Below are 12,348 nucleotides of genomic sequence, written 5' to 3' on the forward strand. Positions count from 1 at the left end.
ATTCCTTCTGCCTGAGGAGCGTGTGGCTTAACCAGCCAGGACTCTGTATTTTGTAACACTGCTGTAAGCCAGTGACCAGAGAGAGGCAGCTAAATGCAATGCTCTAAACAGCCCGACGCTGGCACAAGTTTGCCAAGTCTCAGAGTGGCCGATCAGACCGTGAGCTGTGCCAGTGTTTTTCCAGCAGTGAGCTTGCCAGCGAAAATCAGCACAGTTATTACCATCTTTAATACCCTCCAAGAAACTATTAAATGGGGGAGGGGGTTCCTTCTATAAACTCTATCCAGCCAAAGGGAGACAGAGAATAAGGGATGTCGTTAAAAAGAAAGCCATACTTAACACTTCACATTTCAAAGGAGCCAACTGTTTTTCCTTCTTTTTCTGTACCTTTAATAGAAGGTTAGAGGATGTTTAATGGGATGCTTGCCATGGGACCAGGCAGGCTGAGATCTCTGTACGCCAAACCTTGTTTAAAACTGTTGCATGTTGGACTGTGGCTGGGTTACATTCACACCTTTAACTCTTTGGGTGCATATATTCTACCTACATGAATACAACCAATGTGTTAGTAAGCATGTGAAGCATCTTGGTAGAGAAAATACCTTGAAGATGGAAAACAGAGCTCATCTTGGGACTTTCCACCTTGTTCACCATTACGCTCATGTGCTCCAGCAATGCAAGACATCTCTAACAGAGAGGTGCTTGTCTTTGCCATTTTCTTTGAAGTGACACCTGCAAACAGGTTTAATAAAAATACAACTTCGTTAGCACTATGCGATGACTATCTCAGCCAACCAGGTAAAAAGGGGCATGCCACGTATTAAGAACTTAGACCCCAATCCTGCAGGGATTCCTGCATCAACTGCCTCTGCCCCATGGATGTCCACCTACACAGAGTTCTTAAAGCATGCATTATTTTTTTCCATGCGAACTTAACATTTTCGCAAGTAACTAGCAATTTTGGCTTCCTCATTTTAGGTGAATCAGCTCTCTGAAAATTAGAACCTTTGAGGCAATCAAGATCTCTAGTCACTTTAGAAAATGCAGGTCAGAAATAATGTGGCTCCCATTCCATGGGAAATGACACCAAACTGGTGGCCTGTATCTTTTACAGGATTGCATTCTTTCAAATTCTTATTGTACACCCTATGGAATCTAAGGCAAGGATATGAGAGATGTGCATGGATCTGAGCCCAGGACTGGTAGCTAGAAATTCTTGAATTCTAACCCCACCCCTTACATCGACTCCTTTCTGCCTCTGTTTCCCCTTCTGTAATGAAAGGATGATGATACTTTGTGCGTTTCTACACAGTGTGTTGAAGAGGGGAAGTGCCACACGAATATTAAGTATTAACAATATCAAAACCGTATGCAAGCCACACAGTACTGCAAAATAAAATAAAAAAGACTTTCCGACTCCCGCTGGGCCGGCTCCCATGTAAAGCAAGGGTCTGTGATGCGTATAATGTCACCAGCAACATGTATTCTAAGGCATCTCCCATGCTGGCTGGTCAGATAGACCTTTAAAAAAACTGCAGCCACCACATTGTCTTCCTTCAAATCCCTTCTTAAAACTCACCTTGGCTAGGATGCTTACCAAAAACTCAGCCATGTTTAGGTAGCTGGTGTGTTATAACTGCTACTTGCCATGCCAAGAGCATCTCATTGTTACGTTCTTTCCCCATCTGTTTGCCATATGCCGCCCTACTGTCATCTTAGACTTAGCTTGTAACTCTTTGGGGTCAGGACTATGTCTGTTCTGTGACTGTCCAGTGCCTAGCTTCTAAACACTGCCAGAGTGTAACTAAATAATAATCACAGAGCGCCTGATGTCTAGCTGCTCTTTAAGAAAATCATTTTCAGCACACATTGTGCTGAATTCCTTTCTTACGTGGCTATTTTGGCTAGTCAGTCTCTAGTTCTAAATTATCCGAACATCAGTTAAGCAAGTTAGGAAGTGATCTTGAATGACCCGGCTGATGTGAACTCTTGCACACATGGTTTTGCAACCTCAGTGCTAGATTGTTGTGTTTGTTTGTTTCGCTTTATAAACTACAAACAAATGCCTATGCCACGCCGTAGGTACTTTGACAGAATTTCATTTTCACAGTAACCTGCTCTAGGAGACTGCTCCTCCTTTTCAGCAATAAATCCGCAGAAGGACACGAGAGGAGATTACTCTGGAAGAGAAATCCCATCATAAGAAGCAACATCTCTGGGATAAAATCTCCTGCCAACAGGCCTGAGAAAAGACAGCCCTTGCCACTGATCATTGCAATGCACTTAGCTTGGGCTATGTTAGAAACACACAGGGCCCAGGTCTGCATAGGAACTTGGGTGCCTAAAGCACTAGAATTTTAGGCATCTAAGTCCTAGTTTTAGGCACCACTGCAATCCACAACCGCCCCTTTCGGCTGCCATCTAACCCAGTAGGTATCTAAACTCACTTGGTGCCTAAATTTTCCACTGTAAAAGTTTCCTCAGAGCTTAAATTTCTGCCTCTGAACATGGGCACTGCTACATCCCTCTTGGCGTCTGGACACCTATCTCCTGCCTAAGACCCTGAGTGAGCCACAAACCAGGCAAGGATAGGCGAGTTCCGGTCTGGTAGGCAGGCTCAGAGATGGGAGCAGAGAGAAAGAGAGAATGACTCTGCAGCCTGGTGGGGAGGGCAGCCACGTGGGAGATGGAAGACCTCGAGGCCAGTCAGCTTGTGCTAATGTCTCTAATTATTTCTCCAAAGTGGAATGGCTTCAACAAGAGATAGACAGGTCAGTCCCTTGCTATAGGGCACACAGGCATCTGGAGCCTGCTTTCTCCAAACTACATGGTGCAGCCTAAGATTATTAACCTGGATTATGTCGCGAGGCAAGATGACAAGGTAGCCACACAGCCTTTTTACACCTCTGTATTATGGGTTTTGTATTTATTCGGTAATTAACGTAGGGTGCCCAGACAAAGAGAGGGATGGATGCAATTCAGGAATCAGTCAATTGAAAAAAGCAGGGAATTTTTCATGTTGGGATCGAGTTCTGGGACCTGGTGGGAGGGGAACTGAATGAAGTAGGGACCCAGTTGTGAATGGAAACATCTAGATGGTAGGAGGGTTTTGCAAGGCATGAAGGAGCTATTTATTATTGAAGCAACTTGTTTTATTTTTGTAATGATGCTTTGCATTATCCATCTGTGGATCATAAAATGCTTTGTAGAGGTGAGTCCGCAGGAGCAGATCCATTGTACAGACAGCAGCGGCAAACACATAGATTGAGCCCATTCTTTCTGAGAGGCAGTGTTTCTCCACAGATGAGACTTGGGTCTCTCATGCAAGAGGGTTGGAGTCTTTTCTCAGGCCTGCCCCAAGTGATTTGTGCCACTCTCCGGGGGGCAGGAATTCTATTTCCTGCCTCTTAAGGTAGGGATATGAGGAATATTGCTCACTAATGAGCACTAGGAAGTACACAGAATTAACAACACTAGGCAGAGACAAGACTAGACTTCATTGTCTCCTAGCTCACGGTTGAGTGTTCAGTCTCCTACGCGACAGGGTAGCGTAACGGGGGAAAGCAGGAAGAGAATCTATTTTGCCAGCGATCTCTATGGATTTGTATTTTTGCATTCACTTTAGTACAATACAGGAGGTTCTGTGGGCCCTGAGAATATTTACAGTGCAATGGGGCAATATTTCAAGCTCTGAGATTGTACAGTGCTAACTGTTCTAATTCAACTTCTGAACCCTGTTATTGTCTTGGCCTTCATAACTTCCCCTGGCAAAGGGTTCCACAGGTTGACTGTGCACTGTGTGAAGAAACACTTCCTTTTGTTTGTTTTAAACCCGCTGACCCAGTATGGCCATTCTTATTTTCTTATGTAAGTGCCTACGTCACTTTTGAAACTTAGGTTCCTAAGTCATGTAAGTGTTTTGAATATTTTACCTTACTCATGGCAAATTTACCAAGCCAAGAAGTTAAGTTTGACAAAGTCAAAGTTAACTGAAATCAGAGGATAATAAATGCAAAGTGCTAGGTAAGCTTGATAGGCATACTACCAGTCCTTTATAAGCTGAATACACGCTCCCACTAGGTCTACTGGCAATTCAGCAGTGATGTTTACCAATGCTGTTTTAGCAAGGACATCCTCCAGTTATTTTTCATCATATAACAAACAGGCTTCTAGAGGTAATGAGCTAGCACGCCCAGACTTGTTCAGATAAAAACTATCACGTAAAACTTTGAGGGTGGCTGAGCAGCAACACAAAACAGAAGTTGATGCAGTACCAACAGCCGCCACTATAGCAATACCAAAGCTGCCTTTCAACAAAGCTGCATTCACACCAAGGCAATATGTAGCAGAGGAATAGGACCAAGAAAGTGCAGTTTGTTATACAAGACATCTGCAGCAGTCTTCATAATGGATTTCCACTTCCTATTTCCATTCTAATTTAGCACAGTACTCCCGTTTCTTAGAAGCAAAGGTAAACTGCAAGATTACTACGAATATCCTAACCCAGGGGTGGCCAACCCAAGCCTGCGAAGGAGCCAGAATTTACCAATGTACATTGCCAAAGAGCCACAGTAAAACGTCAGCAGCCCCCCATGAGCTCTCCCCGCAACCAGCAGCCCTGCCGATCAGCCCCTTCCCCGCCCTCCCCACACCTCCCAATCAGCTGTTTTGTGGCCTGCAGGAGGCTCTGGGGGGAGCAGAAAGGGGGAAGAGTGAGGACACTGCAGGCTCAGGGAGTGGGCAGGAAGGGGTGCAGTGGGGGAAGGGCCTGGGGCAGAGCAGTGAGCACCCCCCAGCACATTGGAAAGTTGGCATCTGCAGCTCCATCCCCGAAGTCGGTGCCTATACAAGGAGCAGCATATTAACTTCTGGAGAGCCGCACGTGGCTCTGGAGCCCCAGGTTGGCCACCCCAGTCTTAACCCATGAAAGACCCAAAGAGCAAGACACCACTGGAATGCTAACTTTAACAGAAAGGTATCTAGGCCCTCTTATTGTCCTATAAACAAGAAATATACACCAATGTATGCTATATGTAATTGCCATGACCCTTATCTGCCCTGAGCTCCTTTTGTCTTTTTATCAAACTAAGCATATCCCGCAGATTATATACAGAGGATTGTTTTAAATAAAAATGGTTAAAATGTCTTAGAGCATTAGAGATTTTTTAAGTTTATTTTTCACATGCAAGAGTACTGTTTTTCAGGTGTTAGGGTATAATGAGACAGGTATGATATTTGCCAAGTTCCTTGAATAAACTAAGAAGTGGTGTATGTGTTGGAAAGAAGGACATTCTGTTTATCCAGCTACCTGGGTATCTAAAACATGTTAAATGGTAAATAGTATTTTGCATGAACATCCAACTGGTTCATCTGAAAGGTTTAACTATTACAGTAAATAAAATGGAGTTTGATTAACCTAGTCACTATTCAGAGGGGTAGCCATGTTAGTCTGAATCTGTAAAAGCAGCAAAGAGTCCTGTGGCACCTTATAGACCAACAGACGTATGCACCCATGAAAGCTCATGCTCCAAAACGTCTGTTAGTCTATAAGGTGCCACAGGATTCTTTCCTGCTTTTACTAGTCACTATTTTTACCCATAGTAGATGCAGAGGTTTTATAAAAGTCTTGCACAGTATTTTGGAGAAGGAATATTATTTGCAAAAAACAGGAGTTTAAAAAAAATAGGTCATTCCCTTCTGTTTTGAGCATGAAGTTTCAAGAAAAGGTTCTTCAGAGTTTCTGTCCAGTATTGTACAATTTCTCATGAGTTTGTTCCATGACATTCCTTTTCATCCAGTTTCAGTTTGAAAGAAAAAAATAACCCAACCAACTGAGAAGTCCTTTTTGTGTGATTTGCTTTTATCAAATGCACTGGAGGAAGAGTCATTATTTTGTGCCTATGAAGAAAATCTGATACTCTCTGTTTATGGATGTTTGTATTTATTCTGGGCGCTGCTTCAAACCCCTTACCACAACGTTCTTCAGGATTCCAACACTCATCACGGTGAAATGTCTGTGTGATGTCGCAAAGAGGACTTTATTCCAATCAGTGGCATGGTCGTACTAAGCATTTATTTTTATTCCAAGTACCAACAAGTATAATAAATGCCCCACCCCACCCCGGTTTTACCTTTTTTATTTATCACATAAAATGTTGCAAGTGGTAAATTATCCTTGTTGTACAGGCCTCTATTGCACAGTAAATACAAACACCAAAGCAAGCACTAAACCATCTAATGCTGAGTAACAACAAAAATTGTCCGTCGCTTACCATTATTCTCATTGTTGTAGTTCGCACCACCGCTGCTATCGAGTAAAACACAGCTGGGAAGACTGCCCCGGCCTTGGGAATACTGACCGATTTATATGGCCGTGTAATTCCCTTGCCAGAAATAAGGGGAAAAGAGTATTTTCCCACGGTGGATAGTCACTGTCGCTTCCACAGCAGCAGCCAACTGCACCCTCTCAAAGACATGAATCTATTCCCAGCAGAAAGTGCCTCTGCTATTGAAAACCACAAACTTGGGCTAAACTTGGAGGACTAAAAAGACCTTACTAAAAATGGGTTAAAGACCCAATACAATGCCTGGCTCTCAGACCTGCATGGAAAGTTGCCGTGGGAAATATTCCCTTTACAGGGGTTTATGGCCCAATCCTGCTCCCATTTACATCAAATGGCAAAACTCACACTGACTTAAATGAGAGCAGGATTGGTGCCTTAAATGGGGAACTAGATGCACGGCACCAATTCCATACTGCTAATGTGAAGTATCTGCAAAACCTGTGCGACACAAGCAAATCCCCACATGGCAAGCCTTCCAGAGCATTGGGCTAGATTCTGAACCCACACCACTCCCTTTGCACTCCTCAGGCAACGCAAAGAAAGAGAGGAAACCTCCCATAACTCCCCAGCTGGGGACAACATACAGGAGTCCCTAGCTGAAGTAGGAGCCAGTGGATGGTTCCTACATCGCATCCATGCTGCAGCCCCTTGCTCTGGGGGTGTGGCAGGCAGTAGTAAGGGGCAGGCAGGGGGAATGGCCTGAGGGCAGAAAGCTCTAGCAATTCCCAGATGGCATATGGTTCCTAGGGCCATAGTGAGTGGCTCAGATTAGAGCAGCCACTAGGCTGCTCTAAACTGCATCCAGGCCAGAGCAGAGAAGGAGGAAGCTATAAATGGCTATCTAACAGAATAAACCAGACACAGCTGCAACACTTGCCTGTTATCAGTAATAAACTGAAATGTCAAATATTTTGTTAAACTGAGAACAAAATATAGTTGCTCTGCGGAAGTGCTGTGGCCTGGGCACCCAAGGTGATGGCCACTTGGGTTTAGACGGAACTACCTCTGAGTTACAGATGCATGCAAGATTCAAGTAGTTGGACATATCATCTGGACTCCTCCAGCTAGGAGGAGGTGGGGCCAGAGGGATTGACTCCGTCCTTGGAGTCCCCGGAAACTTAGGAAGTGGCCAGAACTGAAGAATCAAAGCTGGATTAAACAGTGTCTGAAAGATGAAGGAAAGAAAATGAAATGGTACTATAATGCAATGCTAATACAAGGGTCACAGACAGGAGCACTCTAGACTAAGTTCTGAAGTCACTGATTTTGTGCTATCACATAACAACTCACCACTGCTGTAACATTCAGTTAAAAACACAGAAAAGTTCAAAAGCCACCAGTAATCTGAACAACTTGAGGTTCCTACAGCAACATTAACTTGACCACGTTCCACATTTTTGGGTGTATTCTGAGCAGCGTATTTAACCAGTAAAACAGACACAGAACATGCTACCCACGTGCAATGTGACGGAGTTAATATTGCTGCCTGACATTTTCGTTTCAGTTATATATCCACAACTATGAGCATTCTTTTGTATTTAATTCCCAGAGTTGGTTGTTGTTTTTTTGAAGGGTCAGTCAAACAGAGGACCTAGTTTGCTAACAATCAGCACCTGGCACACTGCTGACTGCTGCCTATCAGCACTGTTCCCTCGTGCCTCTCGCCAGTTGCGGGAGCGGCGTATTTCCACACCTTTGCTTGCATAGACACTATGCACTTCCATAGCTAAGCACCTGTGTGTACCAGAGTAAGAACTGAATAAAAACTGAATAAACCTCTTACAGGGGATGGCTGCTGAGGTGGTTAGGATTATTGTGGGGGATTCCTGAGACTCAAATTCAACCCCATGTTCTGCCACAGACCTCCTGGGAGGACTGTTTCCATCCTAAATCTGAATTGGTTTTGGTTCCAGCTCTTGTTTCTGGACACCAGATCTGATATGGGAGCCACTTCTTATGTGGCTACCCCCTAGGTGCCCAATTGTGAGCTGCCTCGAGCAATATTTATCCTGGGAGCATCAAACTTTCACTTGGCCTGTTCAAAGGCAAAGCCCCTGCCGTCTTAAAGAAAGCTTGTGTTGGAGACAAACAACTGCCCAATGTCTCTTATCACCCCCTGCCAGCTGCTGCCAAGTTCGGAGCAAGAGGAGGAATAATTAGAGCTTGATCCAAATCTCACTGAAGTGAATGGAAAGATTTTCCTGATTCCAGTGTTTTCACAAAGTTCTTTAAATGTTGTCATTTTAGTGTTTACATCTGGGATTCTTTCTGGCCTTTGAATCTAATTTTCCATCTGGGTTTTTTAAAAAAAAATAATTTTTACTATTTTATTTCACTCTTTTTTCTCCATGAACTTGTAGGTGCAGTTAATTTAAAAAGCTTCACTCACATTTAGTCTAATGCAGTGTGCTCACAAGCAAGTGTCCAGACCATTAGAAAATGTTAGAGGCCATGGTAGGACCAGTTCATAGGGTGACCAGATGTCCCAATTTTAAAGGAACAGTCCCAATATTCGGGACCTTGTCTTATATATGCATCTGTTACCTCCTTCCCTGTCCCGATTTTTCACACTTGCTATCTGCTCACTCTACACCAGTATTAAATAAAAAAATCCTTGTCAATTATGGAGATTTGTTGTCCATTTCTGATGCCACAGTCTAGACAACATCATAAATCATTAGCACAATTGTTAGGGGTGGAGGAAAACAGGGCTGGAATCAGTCCAGGTTTGTTGAGACTGACTTTGGTAGTATAAGGAGCTAGACCTTTCCTGGTGGAAGTCAGATGGAGTGAAAGCTGCCCCCATACATCTCAACTCTCCCCAAGTTGCCAACCCTCATGATTTTATCATGAGTCTTGAGAGAACGGAGGGTTAAGTTTATCATAATTTCTAGATTTTTATCGTCAAACGTTTGAGGTTTAAACCTTATCTCAAAATGGCCACCACCTCCCAGTACGGTCAACAAGCCAAGATGGCCTCCATTTCTCTGCAGCCTGCGCAGATGAAAATGTGTCTGCCCTGAGCAAAAATGGCTGCCATCTTCCATTATTTCCAAGGGGACTAACGCCAGGCTGCTCTCAGGAAAGATAGCAGGCCTTAGTCACTAATGGTATGCTGACACTGTGGCTGGGAGGTGTAATTCCCAGCTCGGGGGGATATACGTGCACTCTCTCTGCTCAGGCTAGCACCTGAAAATAGCAGCATGGCCACAGCAGCATGATCAGTGGCTTATGCTAGCTGTCCAAGTGTGTACTCAACAGGTCAGGCAGGATTGTATTCAAGCAACCAGCCTGAGCCGCCATCTGTGCTGCTATTTTTAAGTGCTGCTTGAGCAGCGCTAGCATGTGTCTGTCCTGCCACACGCTCCAGCAATGTCACCAGACACCGCTGCAGCCTCCTGCTTTTTCCCATGTGCAGAGAACAGGCTTCTAATTCCCTCATTTCATCGGGGGTCCCTGAGGGGGAAGCGAGCGACTGTTTCTCACCCTTGAGAGGTATCAGACGCATGGAGATGTGGCTGTGGAGTTATTGTGGCCATTGGGTTACCACCACTATAGCTGGATTTGCTTTCTACTCTGTGGAAGTTTTATCCATTAATAATTATTATCCAGGCCAAAAGTTCACCAGGTGACTTTGTAATCTGATATGTTCATGGAGTCGGGAGAGCTAATTGCAGGAAAATATTATGGCTTTCAGAATGACTCAGTGATCCTCCAAACTAGGACTTTTTGATCACAGAATGGGAAAAAGGGAACAACAAAATGAAAAACGTGAAGTCTGAAAACTCCGAATGAGTGCCTCCTTGCTAAATGGTTGCTTCATTATATCAGTGCATATAGCCCTAATATAGCATAAGGAGATATGTCTTGCCGAAAGGGTGCAAGCTGCACGCTAAGATAGCGTCTCTATAATTGTATGAAGTTATGGAAAAAGACAAGCTCACATTTCATATCAAACTTTCTCCTGATAACTAATAACACATTGCTGGAAGCGGGGCAGCATATAGCAACTGCTTCATTTGCTGCTTGGGCTCTCTGCTAAATCACAACACTCTTGTGAGCAGAACAAGGGGAGGAAAATAGAAAACTATTTCCTACAAGTTGATCAGCTGACATTTAATTGTGGTTATGCTGATTTTATTGCTTTTGGCTCTATCTTTACCTCTCTTACACTACTGCATAAATACTAAAGTTGTATCTTTTGCCATTGAAAACAAAACCTATTAAATGTCAGGCACAAAAGGGAATAAAAGTTGCTGACTTTATGTTTTTCAAGGACAAATGATTCTATGGAAAAAAATCTCTGTGTTAGCCGCAACTCACATTAAAGTAAAGAAATTATTAGCCATAAAAACCCAATACAATCCATCAATTATCTGGCAAATCAGTTCTTCACAAATAAGAACAATGACAATCATTTCAATTTGCTAGAACTGAGGAGAAATGTTGACAAGAAAATTAGCAAACTGATGGGCCACTACAAAGTAGTGTTTTCTGTTGTTGTTTTTTTTTTTTTTACAGTATTTTCTGTTATTCAGTATTTGGATATGCCTCCGTTGAGAGAAGGCACAATTAATGCAACCAGTGTCAAGATGATTCATGTCACGTACATAAGACTTTAGCTTTAAGCTAAATTCTAAAACAGTCCTTTGTAATCTCCCTAAAAATATGTTTTAAATAAACAGGAAAGCTCACTATACTGACTATGTTCAAGAGTGTTGTGTGTAATAGCTCACAAATCACATGATCACTTTTTTAAACAGTTCTGACCAGATGCTGCAAAATATATCTCCTGCTTATTAGTCTGCAAAAAAAGAAAAAAAAGGTCTATACAGGCAAAGAAGTGTAATAATCAATTATTTTTCTAACTCAAAGCTGTAGGAATACTTTTATACTCTTATCCCTTGCACTCGTTTGTCTAGTTTTGCTGGGAAAGCCAGTGGCAATGAATATCTCTTTTGTGAATTTGCTGCAACGTTGCAACTAAAGAAGTTGAGACTTTTTTAAATGGGAGAATAGTTATGTTAGAGTCGAGTTCTGTGCTAACTGAAGTCAGTAACAGAGCTCTCATTGACTTTAATAGTGCAGCATCAGGCCTTTCGTGGGTCTGTAATACCCAAGAGCAACAACCCACTTGCTGCTAAGTGTTACCCTCACATGAAGGCTGCTATGACTCATAGACTCATAGACTCTAGGACTGGAAGGGACCTCGAGAGGTCATCGAGTCCAGTCCCCTGCCCTCATGGCAGGACCAAATACTTTCTAGACCATCCCTAATAGACATTTATCTAACCTACTCTTAAATATCTCCAGAGATGGAGATTCCACAACTTCCCTAGGCAATCTATTCCAGTGTTTAACTACCCTGACAGTTAGGAACTTTTTCCTAATGTCCAACCTAAATCTCCCTTGCTGCAGTTTAAGCCCATTGCTTCTTGTTCTATCATTGGAGGCTAAGGTGAACAAGTTTTCTCCCTCCTCCTGATGACACCCTTTTAGATACCTGAAAACTGCTATCATGTCCCCTCTCAGTCTTCTCTTTTCCAAACTAAACAAACCCAATTCCTTCAGCCTTCCTTCATAGGTCATGTTCTCAAGACCTTTAATCATTCTTGTTGCTCTTCTCTGGACCCTCTCCAATTTCTCCACATCTTTCTTGAAATGCGGTGCCCAGAACTGGACACAATACTCCAGTTGAGGCCTAACCAGCGCAGAGTAAAGCGGAAGAATGACTTCTCCTGTCTTGTTTACAACACACCTGTTAATGCATCCCAGAATCACGTTTTCTTTTTTTGCAACAGTATCACACTGTTGACTCATATTAAGCTTGTGGTCCACTATGACCCCTAGATCTCTTTCTGCCATACTCCTTCCTAGACAGTCTCTTCCCATTCTGTATGTGTGAAACTGATTGTTCCTTCCTAAGTGGAGCACTTTGCATTTATCTTTATTGAACTTCATCCTGTTTACCTCAGACCATTTCTCCAACTTGTCCAGATCATTT

At 43.1% G+C, this 12,348-nt stretch overlaps 1 long non-coding RNA gene across 2 annotated transcripts in view; it reads right to left on the reverse strand.

The window, feature by feature from the left end:
• LOC127049898 (uncharacterized) overlaps positions 1-12,348 on the reverse strand; it is a 201,298-nt gene that overhangs the window by 179,619 nt on the left and 9,331 nt on the right. Inside the window, exons 1-2 of one of the 2 annotated variants that reach the window (XR_007774099.1) lie at positions 6,273-6,330; positions 603-732 (exon numbers count right to left, since the gene is read on the reverse strand). This is a non-coding gene — a long non-coding RNA (uncharacterized LOC127049898). Of the gene's footprint in view, positions 1-602; positions 733-6,272; positions 6,331-12,348 lie in introns of those variants that run through there. The other variant, XR_007774100.1, reaches the window with a different exon arrangement.

The sequence above is a fragment of the Gopherus flavomarginatus genome, chromosome 4 (genome assembly GCF_025201925.1).
Source record: "Gopherus flavomarginatus isolate rGopFla2 chromosome 4, rGopFla2.mat.asm, whole genome shotgun sequence".
NCBI lineage: Eukaryota > Metazoa > Chordata > Testudines > Testudinidae > Gopherus > Gopherus flavomarginatus.